Genomic DNA, 23,634 nt, shown 5'->3' with positions numbered 1-23,634 from the left:
ATTGCCCCCTCAAGGACATCGCGTGCGTGCTCCTCGCCCAAACAAAAAACGCAGAGATCGTGTGTGTCATCAGGTGTCAAATAGCGACGACACGGATGCACACATCCTCTAAACGTTCTGCTAGTGCTCGCCATAACAATAGGATAGAGATCGCTCTTACCGCGTTCAAATGCACGCTTCAAACAAAACAGTCAGTGAAGACGAAGAAGAGAATGACATGTTCTCCCGGCGCCTATTTATACTAATAGTCGCACCGGTAGTGACGTCATGGGCTGTCGCCGGCCAACGTGTTGTTGGTGTTTTTTGAATGTATGCTTCAGACACGGGTCACGACGAGGTGTTCCCCATGGCGACCCCTAGAGGACGCAGTTCGAAGTTCCCTTGAAAGGGAAATATGCAATCAGCCAGCTATATGACTTACATATGACCAATGCCACATTAACGAGAGAAGTTAGTACACATCAAAAAGGTAATGCTTTTTTGCACACCATTATCTGTTAAACTGTTTTCACTGACATGCTTTATCTATTGATGAAGTATTAGTGTCATTGAGGAGGAGAATCATGAATGTTGCATTTGTTCATGATTACAAATGCATACAAATATACAATTTAAAATGCTTTGAAGGTATATTTTGTTTTCAGTATGCACTGAGCCAATGACCTTGTTAGTGCCATGGCATGATTTACATGTTTTTTTTCTTTCCAGATTTGAAACAATGAAAATTAACCCTGCTAGTTTCAAGGAATTTCTGAGGAAGACATCCTTATTGTCCATGTCATTGGAACACTCTAACATGAATGGATTTATATAAGACACGTCCCAGTCTCTTTTTTTGATCCTGGAACAACAGTTCTTTCCACAGACACCTAGAAAGTTGAGTTATATAACAGATAAAAACAAACAGGAAATTGCATGCACTTTCAAAGATAAATACTCTTGTTTTTTGAAGCAGAAATAATAATGTTCTTAAGTCATACATTTGGATAAGCACTTGACTTCATAATGGCTTTGTAATGATATGAACACTAAACCCATAGACTAAACCACAAACAATATCCCACAGACCAAAACAAATCTGAACAGCCTACTTGCCTGGCCTATTCTGCATAATGTTCCCTATTCTGGTTAGCTTTCTCTGTCACATCTATTGGGATAATTCACAGAACCTAAATCTTGATGCTGACAAGTCGGTCAACATTTGTATTTTCATTCACCCAGAATGTCCATGATAAATAAATTTAGCAATCAGCATAATTAGCTGCATTTGTTATAGTATACAAAGCATATACTCCCAAATAAAACTACAACTTATCTTCATCACATTCTGCAGAAGAAGACAAAAATCCAAGAATAAATGCCCGAGAAATCATGATGTTGTATTTAAAATAACATCTGCCAAAAAGGGAGTCTGCTAGTTATAAAGAATGTCTGAAGAACTTACATTTCTCTTGAATTTATTAGAAATAACTGATTATTATTGCCAGTGTTCAAAGGAATAGTTCACCCAAAAATGAAAATTTACTCATCCTCTGGCCATCCAAGATGCAGATGAGTTTGTTAATTCATCTGAACATATTTGGATAAATTTAGCATTGCACTAGTTGTTAACCAGTAGATCCTCTGCAGTGAATGGGTGCCGCCAGAATGAGAGTTCAAACAGCTGATAAAAACAATATTAATAAAATTCACAATAATAATAATAATAATAATAATAATAATATTTATTATTATTATTATTAAGGGTGAATTATTCCTTTAATTAAAAAAAGGTAAATGGGCTGCCTGAAACAGCAAGCTGCAGTGGATGCAATGGTATGTGGACTATGTGTAGGAGATGTCTCTTCTCACCTTACAGAAAGAGTATGTTCTGAGTTAAGATTTTAACACGGGATAGTAAAGTGGGTATGCAAACATTTATTTAAAGCTTTTTTGGTTTTCTAGCATATTTACATCAACTGCTCATGCAATGTTAAAGTGTGGCCAAAATTACAAATTAAAATCAGTCAGGTCTTTTTGACATCTTTCATGAGGGATGCATGAACTTTTTTTGATCTAGTCACACCAGAGTTGAACTCTACATTGCTTCAAGATTGATTCCAAGGCTGGATTTGGGAGTTGACTAAAGTCCGCACAGCTTAAGGTGATGGCACATGTGTGGCTGTCTAGGATTGTTCCCAAGATATATGGCTTAAGTTGGGGAGTGTGAGAGGCAAGGCTGTGTTCTCATTTAACAAAAATGTGGTCCCTGGTGACAAGATCATCCATTCATTATTGTGTCACCAGACATTATATTACATCTGTTCATCTGTGCAAGTAACATGCAAGACAAGATTTTGTCACAGGTCAAGAGGATTATACTAATAATGATCTTAAATATTCTTAACAGATCACTCTTGTTGTTTTTCATTGCATGAAGCTGAATCTATGCACAACAGTTCTGAAGAGCAGTGATGTCGAATATACTGAAGGGCTTTAAAACAAGTCCTTCACCATGATTTGCTGACACACATAGATTACAAGCCAAAAAATACCAATTGCTATATATAAAAAAATGTTTTATAATATATAAAACATAAAATTATATAACAAAAAATGATTTATATATATATATATATATATTGTACATTATGTATTTATTTTAATATTTATTTTCTATTATCTTTTTACTTTCAATTGCATTTACTTTAATTGTATTTTCAGTTGCATATTTATATTTGGTAAAATCAAATGTGAATATTAGAAGTTTAACAAGGTTGTAGTTCTTGTAATGAGCCCTATAAAACGAATATTGTTTCGATACAATCTTCCAAATGCATTGAACTATATTCAAAACGTGATGTAGATATTAACAAAATACATGGGGGAGGGGGTTCAGTGAGGAGAGGTCACACTGTCTATGCACAGACGCGCTCGTACTGTGGGATTGTCGTCTCGCGCTCCGACAGATGTACAGGTAAGTAAACGCGCTTAATTATTGCATGCAGAGGTATTGCTTGCATTGTTTCTGGAAATTGATGTTGTTGTTTTTTATAATAAGATATGAGGGGTTGTCGTGGGTGTGAAGTGTTTGGAGAGGACTAAGCACTGCTAGAAATATGAGAGTTTGAAGTAACTATTTGGAAACTGGTTTATATCAAAGTAAAGCTCTCTCTGTTTGCATTTTATTTAAAACGGTGTTTAAAAATGTGTTAATTTATTAGGGTTATATACTTTATTATAATGACGATAGCGATATTTTTAGCAGTTAAACATGTCTCTTTTCACATAGCTGCAAATAGTTATGCACATTTTCTGACAAACAATTTTTTTAAATTCAATTTTAGTTACATTTTTTAATTTAATGTATTTTTTCAAGTCATATATAAATAGCAATTATTTCGTTATATTATTGTATTTTTTTTTTGAGGTCTCTTAAAAGTGTGCAAAGCTACTATCTTGATATATGACGTGAATAGTAGTATAGAGAAGCCAAAAAATTGTATATTTACTAAAAAAAAATCAAACCCCTTGCATACAAAATATATTCCATCATTTTTACAGCGATTAAATTGCACTTAAAACAATAGTGAAAGAACAGTTTTAGAATATCTGGCAAACCAACAGAATGGAATTTTTATCTAGACAAAACTTGAATGGCTTGACAATGCCTTGACTGAAAGTCTGAAGGTCATTGAGGTCGTTTCTAGCAGGAATATTTTGTCAGTTTCAAAAGAGATGTGGTAACTACTCTGTTTTGAAGGCTTGTTAGTCTAAGTGGTGACTAGAATGAATTGGTAATTAAGGTGCTCAGAAGGGTTTCTAAGGTGTTAGTTAGCTAATTTGGTGTATGTAGGCCAAAAATATGCTCTTGGGTTTAGGAATTTTAAAAGCCAACATAATTGCACATCTGGAGATCCAGTTAGAGGTGATCAGATCCATATGTTCTATGCTGTCATCATGCTTGATCATACAAAAAAACATGGTACCATGGATTAATTACTCTACATCATTAAGCAGCTGTCTTATAGACATGGTCAATATGTCAAATAAATGGGAGTAATTAGAAGAGAGCATCAAAGGCATTTGTTTACTTTAAAGGATGTCTTGTGCATTGCCACATGGTATCTGTCGGCACTTGAATGTTTGCCACTGTGGAATACAATTCTAGTAAAGGTCCAGATTTCACCATAAGGAAGGCAACTGGTTGTATGACTGGAGTCAGATCGAGTGCATGGGGTTGGGATTTTTTTTTTCTACTAGAATTTTTCTTGCTATATTCTCTGTGCTGTCATCCTTATAATTTATATTATACTACTATAACATAATGGCATAATATTCCTGTCTCCCTTATCGCTTGTGTGCCGATGTTTATTTTCCACATTCCAGTGGTGGCATAACATGCCAAAGGTTTCTGATGCCTGATCAAGTGGCATGTTACCTATCCCCAAAATAAATTTCGTACTTAAAATCAGTAAATTATTAGAATTAAATTAGAAAGTTGTGCTGTAATCAGTCATTTACTATTAAGAAATAAAATAATCATAACTTAAAGAGCTGTGTCTAAAGGCTTTCAGTTGCTCCGATTCGTGGAATGTTATGGTCATGAGATGATCTACAGAGTATTTTATTCATTTAATATGTTGTCGTATTAATATTTGTGTCAAACATTGTCTGACCTCTGAAATCATACGGAAGGAAACAAGCTTGAAATTTGCCTCACTGAAGTGAAATGTCAGGCCTCTGGTTTTGGTTTTCTCAATCAGTCAACTCTCTCTTCACAGTTTAATTACTTCCATGTGCACATTATTTGATCCACCTTTCCTGTTACCCTTAAACATATGGGCCTTATGACAGTTTTTTACTCTGCTGGTTCTGGCTTAAGGGTTTAAAACTCTCATTGGTAGGTTTGGATATTATTAGATTTTCTGTTCAAATCTGTTTTATCAAAACTGTTGACATTCTTAATGGCATAGAACAGGGGTGGGCTGCCCATTTTCTTTCATCATGCACTGGGGACAGGGGTCATGGGGTAATGGGGGTGAAGGTTAGGACGATTCCAAGGGCCTGATGAGGGAGAGGGGGTCTGGAACGTGATTTTTGCTGATGGGGACCCCCCCTCCCTCCCCAGAACGCAATCACGGAGGGGGCCTGAGTCAATATGCTGTTCAGGGGGCCCAGACTGGGGAAGAATAAAATTCTGGTTACCACAGTTTGCAGTGAATTCAAGCAATTCTATGACAAGATGAGATGGAATCTAAAGAAGTGCTGATCTTATTTTGCTGATTTAATTAAAATAAAAGTAAAAAAAAGTTAATAATAATGATAATAATAGTAATAATAACAAGTAAAATAAATGAAATTCTATCTGATAGTTTATATATATACTGCCATACACAAGTTTAGGGTCAAAAATATTTTTTTATTAAGTTTAATTTAAGCCCTATACGGCGCAGAGAATCCTGAAAAAAAGATCACTGCCTAATATCACAAAAATATTCAGCAGCACAATTGTTTTAAACATTGAATTGTTTCTTGAGCAGCAGATCAGCATATTAGAATGATTTTTGAATGATCATGTTACACTGAAGTCCGGAGTTATTATTTTAATGATTTATTCATCTAGCAAAATCACTAATCTTTTTTTTTCCTGTGTTGAAAAAACTATTTTTTTAAATTAAAATCTGTTCTTCTTTATATTGAGTGCAGAGTGTTTCAAGAACAGCAGACCACATCAAAGCAACTGCAGCGTCCAGCTCAACTGAGCAGCTCATAAATGAATTAAACAGGCAGCGTGATGCTGAAGGATTACTGAAAGAAGTTGTTTGGGATGCAGATGCATATAACTTCAATTGAAACAAACAACAAAGTAAAAAATAGTACATATAATATTAATCTTTCTTGCTCTTTATGCTCTGTGTGCCTACTCCTTGTATAGGAAGCAGGGCCGTTTCTAGCCAATTTGACCAAATGCAAACTTTGCATGCAACAATCAGGCAGCAATTGACAGCACTTTGATCTAGTGGCATACAGGCATCGTCAGATTGACAGTACTCTAGCCCAATAATGTTGGGGGATCCAGTGGGGCAGTCATATTTCAGGGTGACCGTGCCACTCTTTATCACAACCCTGCTAAAAGTGCCAGTACGTGCGCTCATTGGCGCCCTAGGCGACCGCCTAGCTCGCCTATGCCTAGAAACGGCCCTGATAGGAAGTAACAGCATTGTGAAACACAAGACATAAAAGCTTGTCAATGGCTGTGTTTGGAAAGCCGTCTTAATGAAAGAGTTGTGTTAGAAATAATTTTGTAATAGAGCAAGTTGTTCTGTTAGAGTGCCTGAGACAGATATAGGCTCCATGTGTCTCTCATGTGGGATTCTACAGTAGAAATTGAAGCATGAGAGCAAAGGAGCAGAATACAGATTAGATGTGATTTCCTTTGAGCTCCTACTTTGGGACAATGGGCACATGTGTAACTTTCTATGCATAGGACATTTGTAGATTTTGTACCTCTCAAATTAATAGAGAGAAGCAAGTAGATGCAGATGTTTCTATTGCCTCATGGAAGGGAAAGTAGAATGTGACTGAATTTGATTAATGAAAAATAACAACAAAATATATTGCCCTTTATCTCTCTCTCCCATGCCGACCAGTCCAATAGTTAAGCAATGGTGTGAGATAAAGGAATAGTTCACCCCAAAATGAAAATGAGCTGAAAATGTACCCACCCTCAAAAAGATGTACATGAGTTTGTTTCTTCATTGGAACATATTTGGGGAAATTTAGCATTAATTGCTCACCAATTGATCCTCTGCTGTGAATGGGTGCCATCAGAATGTCTTTTCCTCATTCCTCCATTAATTTGTGCATATTTCTCTCCTGATTCAGATGAGACAACTTTTTCACTGGATAAAGCAATATTATGGATAGGACTCATATTTTAGTAACTTAATTGATGGACTGGAGTCGTGTGGATTACTTGTGGATTATTGTGATGTTTTTATCAGCTATTTGGACTCTCATTCTGACGGCACCCATTCACTGCAGATGATTCATTGGAAAGCAAGTGATGTAATGCTACATTTCTCCAAATCTGTTACGATGAAAAAAATAATCTCATCTACATCTTGGATATATATGTGTTATTTGATTAATGGCAGACATGGGCAATGTTTGAAACCTGTTTGCAAACGATCCATCTGAATTCAGAGTGTGGCTTCACAGAAAGGATAGGAATGATCTGAACATTTATTGCATTTTTCTTCAGAATAAAACAAAATCTTAGCAACTGAAAACGTTACATGGGACTATGGGAATCCAACATTTATGTGGTTGTTGGGTCCAGTCTTTTAGAGGTTGTGTTGTTCATTCCAGGAACAGATTGGTATTCATTTCTTCTCACCACATGAAAGAGTTGGGGTCTTGGGCTATGAGAGCTCGAGGGTTTAGACAGGCCCTCGGTTGACCTTAAATTTCACAGCTGCTCTGTGTGTGAAACATGCTCTATGCTGTCATTCCAACACAAGTCTTAACAGGAAAAAATAAACACTTTTGTTTGCCTCACTGTAGATCCTTTATTAGGACATTGTTATGTTTTTAGTTCATTTGTATAGTAGACAAACGGACAAGCAGACTCATTTTAGCACATATACTAAATTGCTATTTTTTTATTAATTTTTATCTGAACATCAACAATTGTGTGATTTATTCAACACTCTAAAAAATAATGTGTTGGCTCAACAAAAAAATTAACGCAACAGTTCGCATCAATATTTTTGTGTTATGAAAACTTCTAATAAAATTAAGTTCAACCAACAAACTACACTGAGTTAGAAGAACTTAATAATTGACATAAACAATAACATAAAGACATTGCACATTGTAACACAAACTCATTGCTGATAGAGTCAATGTAGTGTTTACCTTCATGTGGTCTACTCTTCAACACAATGGTAACCACAAAAACTTCAGCATAACAGAAATGACAATCATGAACACTAACAGGTCTTTCCCTTCACTAAAAAACACGTAAAATAGCAATTAATTTCAACATTTATTCTCCTTATGCAGTCCTATGGAAAGCATGCTGGAAACCAAATTTCCAAAGTTAACAAGACAATTTTATTGAGTTACTACAACTTAATTTTTTAAAGACATTTGAGTTTAAATTACGCACAACATTAAGTTAAGCAACATTAAGCATGTCACGCATTAAGCAACATTATTATGTCAACTGAGCTCAACAAAATAATGTTTGCAACTAAAAGGTTTAATTAAATTATTCAATCTGAATTTTTAACTTGCAACCATGCATTTGTTTAAGTTGTGTTAACAGATCCCCTGAATATTTTTTTGAGTGAATCAGAAGAATTTGTCTTTATTAGTGATCTGTGAGTATATATCACATAGTATTTATTTATCTATCCCATAAATCAAATCACATTTAAACATATTATTCAAAATAACCTATAAGTATAATCATTCTTTACTAATGTTATTGTATTAATTGTTCCTTGTTTTAAAATTATGTATTTTTAGGAATAATTGTATATTGATATATTTCTTTGACTTTGATTTTTTTTTTTTTTTTCACATTTTCACATTTGCTCAAGTTAGGGGTCAAGTTAGGTTTAGTATCAGGTGATACTAAATTTATTAGAATTATCATGCAAAAATTATTTCTGTTTTTTTCTGTTAAGGTCTTAGGGACGTGTTCAGACAATGGGGAAGACACAGGCGTTTCTTTCTGGTTTAATCATTATATCATGTTTCCTTGTAAGCACTGAACAGCAAACAGGTAAACACTTTCCAGACAAATACTTGACATGACCAATTTACTGACTATGAATAATTTACTGAATAATATGTGACCCTGGACCACAAAACCAGTCTTAAGTTGCTGGGGTATATTTGTAGCAATAGCCAAAAATACATTGTATGGGTCAAAATTGTAGATTTTTCTTTTATGCCAAAAATCATTAGGATATTAAGTAAAGATCATGTTCCATGAAGATATTTTGAAAATTTCCTACCGTAAATATATCAAAACTTAATTTTTGATTAGTAATATGCATTGCTAAGGACTTAATTTGGATAACTTTAAAGGCGATTTTCTCAGATTCCTCAGATTCCAGATTTTCAAATAGTTGTATCTCGACCAAATATTGTCCTATCCTAACAAACCACACATCAATAGAAAGCTTATTTATTAACCATACATCAATGGAAAGCTTATTTATTCAGCTTTCAGATGATGTATACATCTCAATTTTGAAAAATTGACATTTAAGACTGGTTTTGTGGTCCAGGGTCACATGGACTTTTATTTTAACATGGCCCAAAGCCCACAGATGAAATGAAATGAAAGTTATTGATACTATTGATGCTGAATGTTATGAGTGTTTAGTGTTTTTGACCAACAACTATTTAATTTTCTATTGTACATATGTAATAGTTTGTATCGTGGTTTTCAAAAGTTACATTCAAATGTTTGGTCTTTTTTTTTAAACAAAATTAATATTTCAGCAAGAAGAATGCTTCAAAAGTGACAGAACAGACTTGCATTGTTACAAAAAAAAATCTATTTCAAATAAATTCTATTCTTTTGAACTTTCTATTCATCAAAAATTCAGAAAAAAATATATCATGTTTCCCACAAAAATATTAAGCAGCACAGCTCTTTTCAACATTTATAATCATAAGAAATGTTTCTTGAACATCAAAACAGCATATTAAAATGATTTCTGAAGGATCAGGTGAAACTGAAGACTGGAGTAATGGCTGCTGAAAATTCAGCTTTGCTATCACAGGAATAAATTACATTTGAAAAATATATATTAAAATAGAAAGCAGTTATTATAAAATTAAAATAATATTTCACAAAATTACTGTTTTAAGTGTTTTTTTTTAATCAAAGAAATGCAGCCATGATGACATAAGAAACTTAACATTAAAAAATCCTACCAACCCCCAAATTTTGAACAGTAGTCTATATTTCTGTCATTTCTGTCCCTTATGTCTTGATTGTCACATGTTGTCTATTATACACTCATTGATAGGATGCCTGGATGAAAACCCGCCATACGACATTGTATTCCTTGTGGATAGTTCTAGTAGCATCGGTACTCGAGACATCCGGGAGGTTAAGATGTTCATGCACACTTTTGTGGATGGTTTGGAAATTGACATGAAAAAGGTACAAGTTGGCATTGCTCAGTTCAGCACCGATCCCCACAAAGAGTTTCTGATCGGGGACTATGCAAACAAAGCGGAGCTGTTTAAGAAAATAGATAACCTTCCATACCGAACAGGAGGCACGTACATGGGAAAAGCCATGAATTTCCTTAAGGACAACTATTTCACGAGTGCGGGTGGAAGCCGTATCAATGAAAAAGTGCCTCAGATTGTTGTGGTGATCACAGACGGAGACTCAGCCGATGATATAAAGGGATCTGCTGGAGATCTGCGAAAGATGGGTATTATCATCTTTGCCATTGGTGTTGGTCCAACCAATATGACAGAGTTAAAGGCCATCGCCAACAGCCCACCTGAGCGTTTTGTGGTTAATATAGACAATTACCAAGCACTGCAAGGACTAACAACCACCATGAAGGAGACAGTGTGCATCTTGATGAGGGATCAGGGGAAAGGTAAATTGAGTTTTTAAAACTTTGTTCATAAGTCAACAAGCCTGTATACACCTGATATCTGAATCTGTTTCTGGTGATCCAATCACAAGTGGTCAAGCGAGATAACAGTGTTATTTTAGTACAATTATATTTATTCTTAATATTTTGAATTAGCTTTTAATTTTTTTTTTACGTTTTCATTTTAATTTTAGTTAAGTTTTAGTAATTTTTTGTGCTGTTGTCATTTATAATAGGGGTTTTTGTTGTTGTTTGACCTGGTAGTAATGCACGTCTCAAATGTGTCTCCTGTGACCATGTGTGATTTTCAGGAAGAGGGTCTCTGATATTATGATTACATACTTTACATCAGTGATGTCACTAACATCACCACTTCACTGTGTGTTATTGTATATTGATAATACACACACACACCCACAAAAGCAGTAAATAAATACATAACGATAAGAAAGAATTGAAATTCATATCAAGCATGTTGAAGAATCATCATTAAGTCTTGTGCATGTACATATGCTTTTTAAATCAGAGCTGTGGCGTATTGGGCTATGCACATGCTAAGTACATATAAAAAGCCAAAAAATAAACTTATATTTGTTATGCTCATGTCTCACATCTTTTACAGTGTTTTGAATATGACCAAGTATTCTAAAAATGCGGGCCTCAAGTTGAAAGAAGTTCTGCCCTGTTTTGTGTTTTTAAAAGCATTCTGTGTTATTGACTTTTATCTTAACCTTGAGGAAAAGATCATCACTGGTTTATTTGTGAGCAGTGACTGTGTAATATATTGAATATTCAAGTATTTATATGTGCAAATATATAAAATAATGGTCAATTTCCATTTTGTGTCCGTTTCAGCCATTGCCCCAAAGTTTGCTGATGTATTTATCCTGGTGGATAGTTTGGCCCAAGGGGAAACACAGCAGATAAGGGAACTTCTCAACCTACTGGCTGTGCAGCTCAATGTGGGTGATGGATCTCATAAGATCGCACTGGCTCAATTTGGCGAGAGCGTCGTCAAGGAGTTCCTGTTCAATGACTACAAAGTAACAGAAAAAGCCAGAGGGTACATAAATCGGTTCGAGCCCAGGCCCAATGGAGAGCGAAAATTAGGAAAGACCATAGATTATGTTCGTACTCACTTCCTTAACACGGCGTCTGGCAGCAGAATTGCTAAAGGCTACAAGCAGTATCTGCTGGTGCTGAGAACAGGGAACTCTTCCGACTCCACTCTGAGGGCCATACGAACAATGAAGAACGAGGATGTGACCGTTATTGATATCAGATTGGAAGCAGATTTACACTACCTTTCACCTACGCTACGGACTTTCCAGGTTGACAAGAATATCATTGATGTTGCTGCAGACATCACGAAAATAATTCAGGAAAAATAAGTTTTCAATGTTACAGGAGGTTAGTTTGCCTTTATTATAACTAAAACAATACAGACATAACAGCACATTATGAGTTATATGTTCTTTAAGGTGCATTAAGTAAGTCTGACACACAAAATATGAAGTGTTTTTGATTAAAATCAGATTGAAGATGACATTGAAGCTGTTTTATTCTATGTAAGGTGGGTCCTCCCCCCTCATGGTGGCTTCCATGTTGAGATCATGACAAGCCATGTTTTGCAATTCAACCAAATAATAAACATAATTTTCAGAAAATGTTAACATATGTTGCATATTAGTCATCTCATAAACACCATTTGTACTCCAGAGCTGATGGGGGCAGCAGAGAGACTAATATTGTTGTCTTGTTTAGCAAAATAAATGAGAGCCAGCGAAACATGAATGAAATCCAATAGTACCTTATTTGATTAAAAATCCATGCAGTGTACACTGTAATATAAAAATATAATTTTAATATTATGTATAATTTGGTGATAATGACATTTTCTGTTACTGTTAAATTTTGCCACACTATTTTTCACTTGATAATCTATATTAATGTATTTTTATTGTCTTTGAACAGATTGCAGTTCAGCCCAAGTGGCAGATGTTGTGTTTATTGTGGACGAATCGGGTAGTATCACGAGAAGCAACTTTGATCTAGTGAAACGTTTCCTCCACCGCACAATAAGTGGCCTCGAGGTGAAGTCTGACAGTGTGAGGGTGGGAATGATTCTTTACAATGACAGACCCAGTGCTGAATTCTACTTGGACACTTTCGTTATCAAGAGTGATATTCTGAACTATATTAAAATCCTACCATACAGAGGGGGAGAAACCTCAACAGGTGCAGCCCTGAAGTTTGCTAAGGACAATCTCTTTACTAAGACGAGGGGCAGCAGGAAAGCTGTCGGTGTTAAGCAGATTGCTGTTGTCATCACTGATGGCAAGTCACAAGATGATGTCACCGTCCCAGCTGCTGAGCTGAGGCGCTCAGGGGTCACTGTATATGCCCTCGGGGTGAAGAATGCTAGTATGGAGGAGCTCCAAAAAATAGGATCTTACCCTGAACGGCAGTTTGTGTTCAATGTGGATAGTTTTCAGATGCTTACATCGCTGGAGAAAAGCCTAAGAAAGAGCCTTTGTAAGGTTGTGGTCGATAGAGGTTTTGACAAGAACAATAGATTCATCCTAAAACAAGGTAAAAGCAACAAACAATGTAGGCAATGAGTTAAAAGAGTTAAAAAAGCATCATTAACTTCCTATATTGTTGAGGGATTACATATTAACTCAAGTAATTGATTGATAAATTTGATAAATTAGTTAAAAGGAGTAGTTAAAGTCAGAATGATTTGTTTTACCTCATAATTTTTGATGAAAATGTCAACCATTTATGTAATGGTAAAAGGAGACTCAGAGAAATAAAATAATGATATGATTAATATCATAATACACTTAACCTAAAGAGCTTGTGCTGAATATCTTATGCTTTCAGTATGTTACCTTCGGTTTCCCCTTATAATTTCTTGTACTTGTAATTCAATCCTCACTTTTAGGATGCGTGAACACAGAAGAAGCCGATATATATTTCCTGTTGGACCACTCTAGCAGCACTCGCGCCGACTTCGAAGACGTGAAGAAATTTATTCTAGACTTCCTGCAATTATTTAACATTGGACCCAATCGAGTTCGTGTTGGAGTTGTGAAAATTGAGCATGATCCGACTCTACAGTTCAGCCTGACGGAGCACAAAAACAGAGTCTCCTTAGAAGCAGCTGTGAATAACATCAATCAGCCCTATGGAGGTACAGAGACAGGCAAAGCACTAACTTATGTGGGCAATCTCTTTAGTCAGGCAAAAGCATCCCGTTCAGCTAAGGTGCAGGAGATTCTCATTATCATTACTGATAAGGAATCCCAAGATGAGGTGAGCGAACCAGCGGCAGAGCTGAGGATTCAAGGTGTTTCGGTCTATGCCATTGGAGTAAGGGATGCTAACCAGGATGAGCTCTTGAAGATGACGGCTGACACAACTAAGCAGTTCTATGTGAGCAACTACGATGCTCTGAATGCCCTCAAGAACGAAATTGTCACAGATATTTGTTCACAAGAGGGTAAGACTAATCAATGATACATATACTGCAAAAATGGCATGTTTTTGTCTGGTTTAAAACGAGACACATTTTTGACAAACTTAAAAACATTAAAAGGCTATACTACCATTCAAAATTTTGAGGTCAGTAAGTTTTTTTTTTCTTTTTTGATAGAAATTAATACTTTTATTTAACACCGGACTCAGTTAATTGGTGTGACAATAATATTTATAATATTACAAAAGATTTCTTTTTCAAATAAATGCTGTTCTTTTGAACCTTTTGTACATCAAAGAATCTGAGGGGAAACAATCTGAGTTTCCATGAAACTTTTATGCAACACAATTGTTCTCAAAATTAATAATGATAATAAATGTTTCTTGAGCACCAAATCAGCATATTAGAATGATTTCTGAAGTATCTTGTAAAACTGAAGACTCAAGTAATGGCTTCTGAAAATGAAACTTTGCTGTAACATGAATAAATGTGAATAAAATAGTTAGCATTCATTTGAAATTAGCTTCACAATATTACTGTTTTTAAGTGATTAAAAACATTAAAAAACATCCTATCAACCACAAAATTTTGGATGGTAGTGTAGCTTAAAGATTGTATTTTTAATTTTAAATATGTTAGATATATTTGCTGGATTTTTTCTGCTTTCTTTAGCCTGCAAGAACAAAGTGGCAGATATCATGTTTTTGATTGATGGCTCTTCTAGCATTTACAGCCTAGACTTTACATCAATGAAGACATTTATTACCAAAGTCGTGAATGGTACCGTCATTGGAGAAGATAATGTGCACATTGGGGTGGTCCAGTTCAGCGATAATCCACGGGAGCAGTTTCCACTGAATAGGTTCTACAACAAAGATGAAGTAGAGGAAGCGATCAACAGCATTATACAGCTAACAGGAAACACATACACAGGGAAAGCGCTCTCATTCATTTCAAAATATTTTGACAAATCCAATGGCGGTCGGCCTAATGTTCCACAGTTCCTCGTAGTTATCACAGATGGGGAAGCTCATGATGCTGTCACTGCGCCTGCCAAGGCCATCAGAGAGAAGGGTGTCACCATCTTCTCAATAGGTGTGGGCAGTGTAAACACTACACAGCTGTGGGAGATCAGTGGAACTCGAGATAAAGTATACGTGGAGAGGGATTTTGATGCACTTCAGTCCATTGACAAAAACCTCCAATTCAAGCTCTGCAGCCCTGAAACAGGTGAATCCTAAACGTTCCTAAAAATGTTCCTGTATGCCACGTTTTCAGCACAACCCTGTTGAAAAGATCAGCTTTGTGTTTCGGATGTTGTTTATTTAGGGTTTGGCAAAATTTTGAATTTCTCTCTTTAGTTTCATGAGTTGAATTGTGAATTCCGCAGGAAGTTGAATTGGACTGACAGAAAGTTGAATTTACTGATTTATATTTCCAAGAAATTCAACAGGTAATGGCATTTTGGTAAATGAAGGGGTTTTCACCCTTGGTAAATTTAAATTTAAAAGGTCAGTTCTGTCAGGACCACTATCGTCAAAGATGATTGATAATTAGCATACAGTTTGGATTGGCGGTATGGTTCTGTTCTGGGCAAGAACTCCCTGCGCATCCATGCAGCCTAGCATGGATGAGAGCAGGGAGAGCAGCAATAACCCCCCAGGGTAAACAGAACAGAACCAACATAAATGTATTGCAGATATTGTTAAAGTTCAATAATTTTATGTACACATTTTAGAATTAGTCTGATTCAAAGGAGAATCAGAAGGCTGAATCCCGACTGACAGAGGAGGAGTTGGGGATGGAGGAGGGTAATTAGCTATTGAGCAATGCGAAAACTGCTGATAATACTGAGGGGCCTTATATATGAATGCTTAGATAGGTGTCGTATTCCCATAGGTAGATGGGGATCAGCTGAAAGTCAGCTGATGCGAGCTTGACTAACGTGACCTGCCAGAACTAACGCTACGCTTGATTTTTGCAAATAATTTTGCTTTAAGAGATTGTCAAACCATCTTTCAACGTTTAGTTTAATGAACCTTCCTTTTTTAGTTAAAAATTATATACTTATTTTAGTTGAATTGATCAATTCTACTTAATTGAATTCTTATTTGAATTGCAATTCTGCATCCTGTTAGACACCCATTTAAAATTACTCAAATGCAACCATGTTGGTTGACTACAAAGTTTTGCTGTGAACAAAATTGCTAGAATAAACCATCTTAGACCAGCCTGGGATTTTTAGGCTGGTTTAAGCTAGTCTTGGAGGACATGATTTTTTTAATGTAATATTAATAAACCTTTTCTCATTGTACTTGTAGGTTGTCCAAGCACGCAATTGGCTGATGTGATCTTCTTGGTGCAGTGCACCAGACGGATTCGTATTCAAGAGTTTGAAACATTAAAACCTTTTTAATTTCCGTGGTGAACAGCACACAGATTGGAGACAATCTAATTCGCATTGGCGTTATTGTCTACTCAGGCACTCCAAATCAGTTCTCTTTAAACCAGTACAACAATAAACGTCAGGTAGTGGAAGCCATAAAAACCTTGAAGTCCCCACCTGGAAATGACAACACGGCTAAGGCTCTGGGATACTCGCTCAATTACTTTAATGAAGAGAATGGTGGGCGCCAGAAACAGGACATCCCTCAAATGCTGTTCATAATTACGGATGGTGATGCTAGAGACCGAGAAAACTTGCGTGCACGGGCTGATGAGTTTGCGGACAAAGATATAGATGTGTATGGAATTGGAGTGGCTAGAGCTAAAGAGAGTGAGCTGGAGATGATTACCATGAACAAAAACAAAATCTTCCACGTTGATAATTACGTGGGTCTTCAAACACTGCAGACGAACATCTCCAGTGTGCTTTGCAATGCAACCAAACCAGGTAAAAGAATTTGCTTCAGAATGACTTCTTGATTTAGATCTCAGATTTATCAACATGATCAGAATTGGCTTGTCTCAGTTTGATTGTTCTGTCTTGCAGAATGCCAGAAAGAGTTAGCCGACCTGGTGTTTCTGATTGATGGATCTGAAAGCATCAGCGAGGAGTCATGGAGAACCATGATTGCTTTCTTGCTAAATGTTATGAACCAGCTCCGTATTTCTCCAGAACCTTACAGAATTGGTATAGCCCAGTTCAGCAGCTTATATCAGAAGGAGTTCTACTTAAATGAGTATAACGATACGGAGGGGGTGAAATCAGCAATTCGACAAATCACGCAAATTAAAGAAGGGACAAAAATTGGAAAAGCTCTGCGTAACGTTGTGGAATTCTTCGAGGAGAGCAAAGGGAGTCGCAGACAGAGCAGCGTACCGCAAAATCTTGTACTTATCACTGATGGCGTTTCATCAGACAGTGTGAACGAAGCAGCCGATTATCTCAGACGCCTGCAAATTCAAATTTTTGTGATTGGAATCGGAGACATCTCGATGCCACAGCTCAGCTATATTGCTGGGTCACCAGATAGGTTATTCAAAGTGCAAAACTTCAACTACCTTAATCTGACAACAGCAACATTTGTTTATGCCATTTGTGTTCCTCCAAGTCAGGAGCCAAGTGAGTAGAAGTACCATTTATGTGTGATATTAAATTGTAGAACTGAAAATAAAATTATATACCTTTAAGAGTAACACCGAATTAGGAATCCACAGTATATTTGTACCATATTGGTTATTGGCCGATATTAGACTTTTTTTAAAATTTATTTATCAGATTTGTTTGATATTGAATATTTAATTGTTATAATTAATTGTTAATTTCCCAGATTTTACTCATCATCTAACTCTCACTTAAAGTAAATCTTTATTAACATCAATGATTTAACTAATTATTTACTGTTAAATTAAATCTAGCAAATCTCTAAATGTAGATTATTCATATTGCACATTAAAATGTTCTGATGCCTTAATTAACTTGTAGCATTTAAAATGATTGATTTTTTTTTTTTAATTTTACTTTTAATTAAGTTAGGCAAAATAGGATAGAATTTAAATATCAGCCATTTATTATCTTTAGCATGAAATAATTATTCATATATGCATATATTTATTCAGTTATACATATTGTTGTGATTAGAACATTGAAAGCATTTAATTTATCACATATAAATTCTGTTTCTCTTTATTTAGGTTGCTCTATTGACATTGGCATCGGATTTGATAACTCGCGCACCAGCTCAAGTCCTCAGTCAATCTTTAGAGGCCAGAAAAAGCTGCAGTCCTACCTTCTCGAGATCATCCGGTACGTTTCAGTTGTGCACAACCTGTGCTGTGTCCGCAGCCCAACCCCCAACACCAATGTAGGCCTCCGACTGGTTGATGCTAATGGAAATATGCTGGATGACTTTTCCTTCAAAGAGTACGATGAATGTGTGGTAAAAAAAGTGATGGCACTTCAGACTTCACAGTCTCTGAAATTCAACGCCCAGCTTCTACGCTCTTTTGAAGACAAGTTCAGAGCTTCAAATTATTATGTAAAGGTGAGAACAGCAGTTACCAAACCAGCCCCTCTGAAAAATACATCAGATAGATGTATGCATGATGATTGATTGATTGATTGATTGATTGTTTGAATGATTGATTGATTGATTTGCTATGCTGATCCACCAGTTAGACCAGCACTGAACCAGCACTGACCGCCATAAACCAGCATGAACCATCAAGTATTCATGTTGGTCTAAACTTGTCCTTTCATTAGAGAAAATTTTTTTTTTCTTTGATTTCTCGTTTTAGGTGCTGATCATCTTTACAGACGGGTTGGATGAGCCTGTTGAGGACCTTCTGCTTGCCGTCAACAGCCTCAGGACGAGTGGTGCAATGACTAAACAACAACAAATTTCTTTAAAAACCTGCACTTTGTTCAATAGCTTTTCAACAAAAACAACTTCATACTGTGCAGTTACAGTTACAGATGTGCCTGCTTCAAATCAAAGGAGGTTGAATATGCCAATTACATTTTTCCGTTTACTAAGACTCCCTTTGTGACATTCACAGGTGTAAAAGCTCTGATGACTGTGGCGCTAGAAGGATTTAAAAGCACTGCTGACCTACAGAGGCTGGAGTTTGGTCGAGGGATGCACTATAAGCAGCTTCTCTCTATCGGCATTCAGAATGTGGCCAGTGTCATGCAGAAAGAAATTGTAAGTTAATTTAAATCACCAAATCATAGACAAAAGGATGAGACTTTGAGAAAATCAGATCATGGCAATGAGGCAATCTATATTTCATAATTTTGGTGCTATGAGAATTTTCAGGCCTTATTTGTCACATGCAAGTACATTGTATATTTGAAGTACATTAGCTGCCAAATGGTTTGCCTTAGGGATCACAACGGTGTTTTGACTGCTGTGTAAATAAATGGCTTCCTGTGGGAAGTAGTGTGAGGCTCTCTAAGAGGAAGGGAAACAGCTGTAAGTTTTTAAAGAATGCTGAAGAAAGATGTCAGGATGTCAAGTGCTTGGTTCAACGTGTCAACAGTCAGTTCATAACATAAAACGTCTTCCTTCAAGTGTTTCTCGCGCTCACACTTTTTTTTCCAATCCACAGGATACAGTTGCCTCAAGGGAGTGCTGTAATGTGATGTGTAAATGCACCGGTCATGAGGGAGCACGTGGAAATTATGGTCCCCTGGGGATTAAGGTCATTAGATTTATGATTTAAGATTTACTGAACAATATTTGAAAATGGAGATACAGTAAGTGTTTAATTTGTCACTGTACTGCTGATCAGGGGTCACCTGGACTGATGGGACTTCCTGGTTTCCCTGGAGAAGAAGGAGGACATGTAAGTTCTTCAATTTACATTTGTTTTTATTTGTTTAAATGTATTTTTGTTTGTAGTGTTTGCATTGTGTTTTGTAGTGTTTGTAACACAGTTTGTTGTAATAATGTTAAACTGTTGCCCTGGCTTGACACGATGATAGTCTTGGACTGGTTTTTGGTTACCAAGAACTTTTTTAAGCCATTGCAAATTGGTTACCAAGTTACTAAGTTTTTGGTTACCAAGAACTGTTTTAATCCATTGCAAAAACAGTCTTTTTGTATTTTATTTGATAGCGAGTTTACAATACACATTGTTCAGCTTTACAGAAGAAAATGTTGAAAAATGAAGAAAATAAAAGCAAAAAAGGAAATTCATTACACCTTACTTGATTAAATGTAGAATAAAACAACTTTTTCTTGGCTAATGATATGACTGTAGTCATCATCTCATACGAATGTACTATTTAAACACACTATCAGTAAAAGTTTAGGGGTCAGTAAGATATTAAGTGGCACAACAGTTTGGCGCGCGAGGGCTTGTATTGCGCGCAGAGGACATGTCACGCGCGCGAGGGTTTGAAATGAGCTCGCGGGGTCCCGTTTCCTCGCGTGTAAATCTGTTTTCCTCTCGCGGAAGTTATTTACCGCGCACGCCAGCATCAGTGGTGCGCTCGGTTATTAATATTAATGGCATAGGATTGCCGCCATACTGGTCCGAGACATCCTGGACTCGCGGCGACGGGGTGGTCGGCTGGAGTATCTAGTAGACTGGGATGGTTATGGAGCCAGGGACGACATTCTGGACCCGTTGCTTCTAGAGGACTTCCATCGCACCCATCCTGGTCTCCCCGCACCCAGAAGCCGTGGCCTCCCCCGTCGCCGCATGAGGGTGTCAGGAGCCGCCCCTGGAGGGGGGAGGGGGTAATGTCAGGGATTCATCACAGCTGAGTTCTGATCACCCGCACCTGCTGTCACCAATCAAGGCACACTACAAATACACACACATCACAGTCACTCACTGTCCGGTCTACCGTTCTCTCCTATGGACTGTTTTGGACTCTCTATACGATATTCTCCTAGAAAGACTTACCTTCTGGTTCTCCCGCGATCCTCCAACGACTCCTTGGAAGCTGTTCCACGATCTCCCACGAAACCGGCATCAGACACTCACCCTCAGAACTCAGATAAGAACCCTGGAATCATTCACTCTGTTGACACTCACCTGCCTTAACCTAACCCGTTCCACTCATCCACCTCTTGTATCAATAAACCATCCTGTCTTTCACTTACCCGTTGTGTCTGGCCTTGCTTTATGACATTTGATTGATAATAATAACAAATCAGAATATTAAATGATTTCTGAAGGATCATGTGACACTGAAGACTGGAGTAACTGATGCTGAAAATTCAGCTTTGCCATCACAGAAATAAATTCTATTTGAAAATATATTAATATAGAAACCGTAATGTTAAACTGTAATATTTCACAATATTACAATTTTTTACTGCATTTTTGATCAAATAAATGTAGACTTGGCGAGCATAAGAAACTTATTTAAAAACCATGACCTCAAGCTTTTGAATGGTACTGCATTAGTTTGAAAGTACTATTCATTTTTGTGTAAAACTCTTTTTGCACAAAAATACACTGTAACACTGAATACCTGAGTATATACTGAATATACTAAAATACTAATGTCCTATGACTTTCATGTGCTATACATGTGTGTTTCAGGGTGAGAGAGGGCTTCCTGGTTTGAATGGAACTCGAGGACATCAGGGATGCATTGGAAGAAGAGGCATAAAGGTAACATGCAGTGCTATATGTTTTCTTACTAAGTTTTAAATGTGGCTTTTAGTGCTGAAACACTGCAATATTTATTTTCCGGTGTTTATTTGTTCTTCTTCAGGGTGGCAGAGGCTACAGAGGTGACAATGTGAGTACATCCATAAGTATCTGTACACAGACATCTGAAGTTCACATAGTCATTTAAGCTCTAGAGAGCGAGCGAGATAACGTGAAGATAGCTGTATGCGTCAAGTGTCTACCTAATTATTACCAGACAGCAGTTACTATCCGCCATCTGTGTTTGGATTACTGTCTTTGATTGACATCTGGAAAGGTTTGTTGTAGCCTGTGGTTTTTGTTGTTTTTATGAGGTTCCATATAAATTGTGTTCCTGTCTCCTTTCCTATTCGCTTTCATTTGGCTTGTTAATGAAAGTAATGTAACCGCTGTTTCTTTTAATCTTATTTTTTAATAGGGAGATGATGGAGAAGATCGTTTAGATGGGGTAAATGGTGAACGGGTAAGACAATGATGGTGCACTTCTAATATCCAGTGAGTTATCCAGGACCGATACATAGATATGATGCAAACTAAAATAAATAAAAGTTATATTAAATATATAATATCTGTTACATGTATGGTCTGTCTATGTTTCATGGTGTTTCCCTTGTTCTGTGTTTATACCCCATCTCCTGTGGATTATTGAATTAAAGACTATTTCGTTGTACTCTTCATCTTCTTGAGCTACTTATATTCAGCCACTTGTGACAATATTTGTATAATATTTCCTAAGGCAGTCTAACTATTATAATAAATTTATGTAAAACGTAGTTATGTAGTAACCATTTACAGGGCCAAGGAGCCGCCTAGCAAACACCAATAACACCCCAAAAAAACACCTAGCAATTGCCTGGCAACCACCCACAAAACTTTAGTCACATTTTGTTAAAAAAATCTAAAAATATTTAGTTTGCCCTGAATTTTTACAATATGGCAGTCATGCATTTCTGTTGTCAAACAAATTCCACATCTGTTTGTTCCTCTCAGGGTGTAACAGGAGCAGCAGGAAGCCCAGGAGAGCGAGGAGATCCAGGCAGCCCAGTAAAATCCATCACATATGTTCTTCTCTGTACCTCTCAACCATGACACAGTCTCTCTTTAGTGCTCTGATCTTCATTGTGCTTTAATCGCAGGGTCCAAGAGGTATCAGAGGAAACCCTGGAAACCCAGGGCAGCGAGGCCTGAGAGGAGATCCGGTTAGTAGATACATTATAATCGTAATAAATTATCCTTTAATGTAACAAAGCACTATTCATACTATCATTAGAATGGTGATTTTTAATTTCCATTGATTTCAAAAAAATATTCAGATTAGATTCAAGTAGATTGCATACAGTAATTTGCCCAGCTCACTCTGTTCCAAAGGAATGGTTTGCGGTTAACATTGTTTCTTGTCGCAAAGAATGTCCCTAGAGTCTTGAAGCAAAATAGTGAATTGTGGGGCACTGGTGGGAAATAATACCAGGTGCAAGGACAGTGAACATGCAGCAGATTTTCCAGTAGTGTTTGACCCCTGTTAATCCATTTAATTATAATCAGGGAAATCCAGGAATAGACAACTCCCGCGGTCCTAAAGGTGACATCGGTGGCCCAGGCATTCAGGTATGGGGAGATTATTTCATTTTAGTAACAACTGACCATTAACGGTGCCAATTTACATTTACATGTCAAGGTGTATTAATAGAAATATTAGGGCTGCAACTAAAAATTATAATCAACTGTTGTTTATCTATTTGATTAATCCGATAAAAAAGTGACATTTTATTTTCTGTATTCTGTATCTATCCATCCATCTCTCTCTCTCTCTCTCTCTATATATATATATATATCTCTCTCTCTCCGTCTCTCTCTCTGTCTCTCTCTCTCTCTCTCCGTCTCTCTCTCTCTCTCTCTCTCTCTCTCTCTCTCACT

General features: G+C 36.6%; 1 pseudogene; it reads left to right on the top strand.

The window, feature by feature from the left end:
* Window positions 1–2,887: 2,887 nt before the first annotated feature.
* Window positions 2,888–23,634, top strand: part of LOC107700708 (collagen alpha-6(VI) chain-like) — a 31,945-nt pseudogene continuing 11,198 nt past the window's right edge.

The sequence above is a fragment of the Sinocyclocheilus anshuiensis genome, unplaced genomic scaffold (assembly GCF_001515605.1).
Source record: "Sinocyclocheilus anshuiensis isolate Anshui unplaced genomic scaffold, SAMN03320099.WGS_v1.1 scaffold782, whole genome shotgun sequence".
NCBI lineage: Eukaryota > Metazoa > Chordata > Actinopteri > Cypriniformes > Cyprinidae > Sinocyclocheilus > Sinocyclocheilus anshuiensis.
The sequence above is the reverse complement of the archived record's forward strand: the minus strand, read 5'-3'. Positions and strand labels throughout refer to the sequence as shown.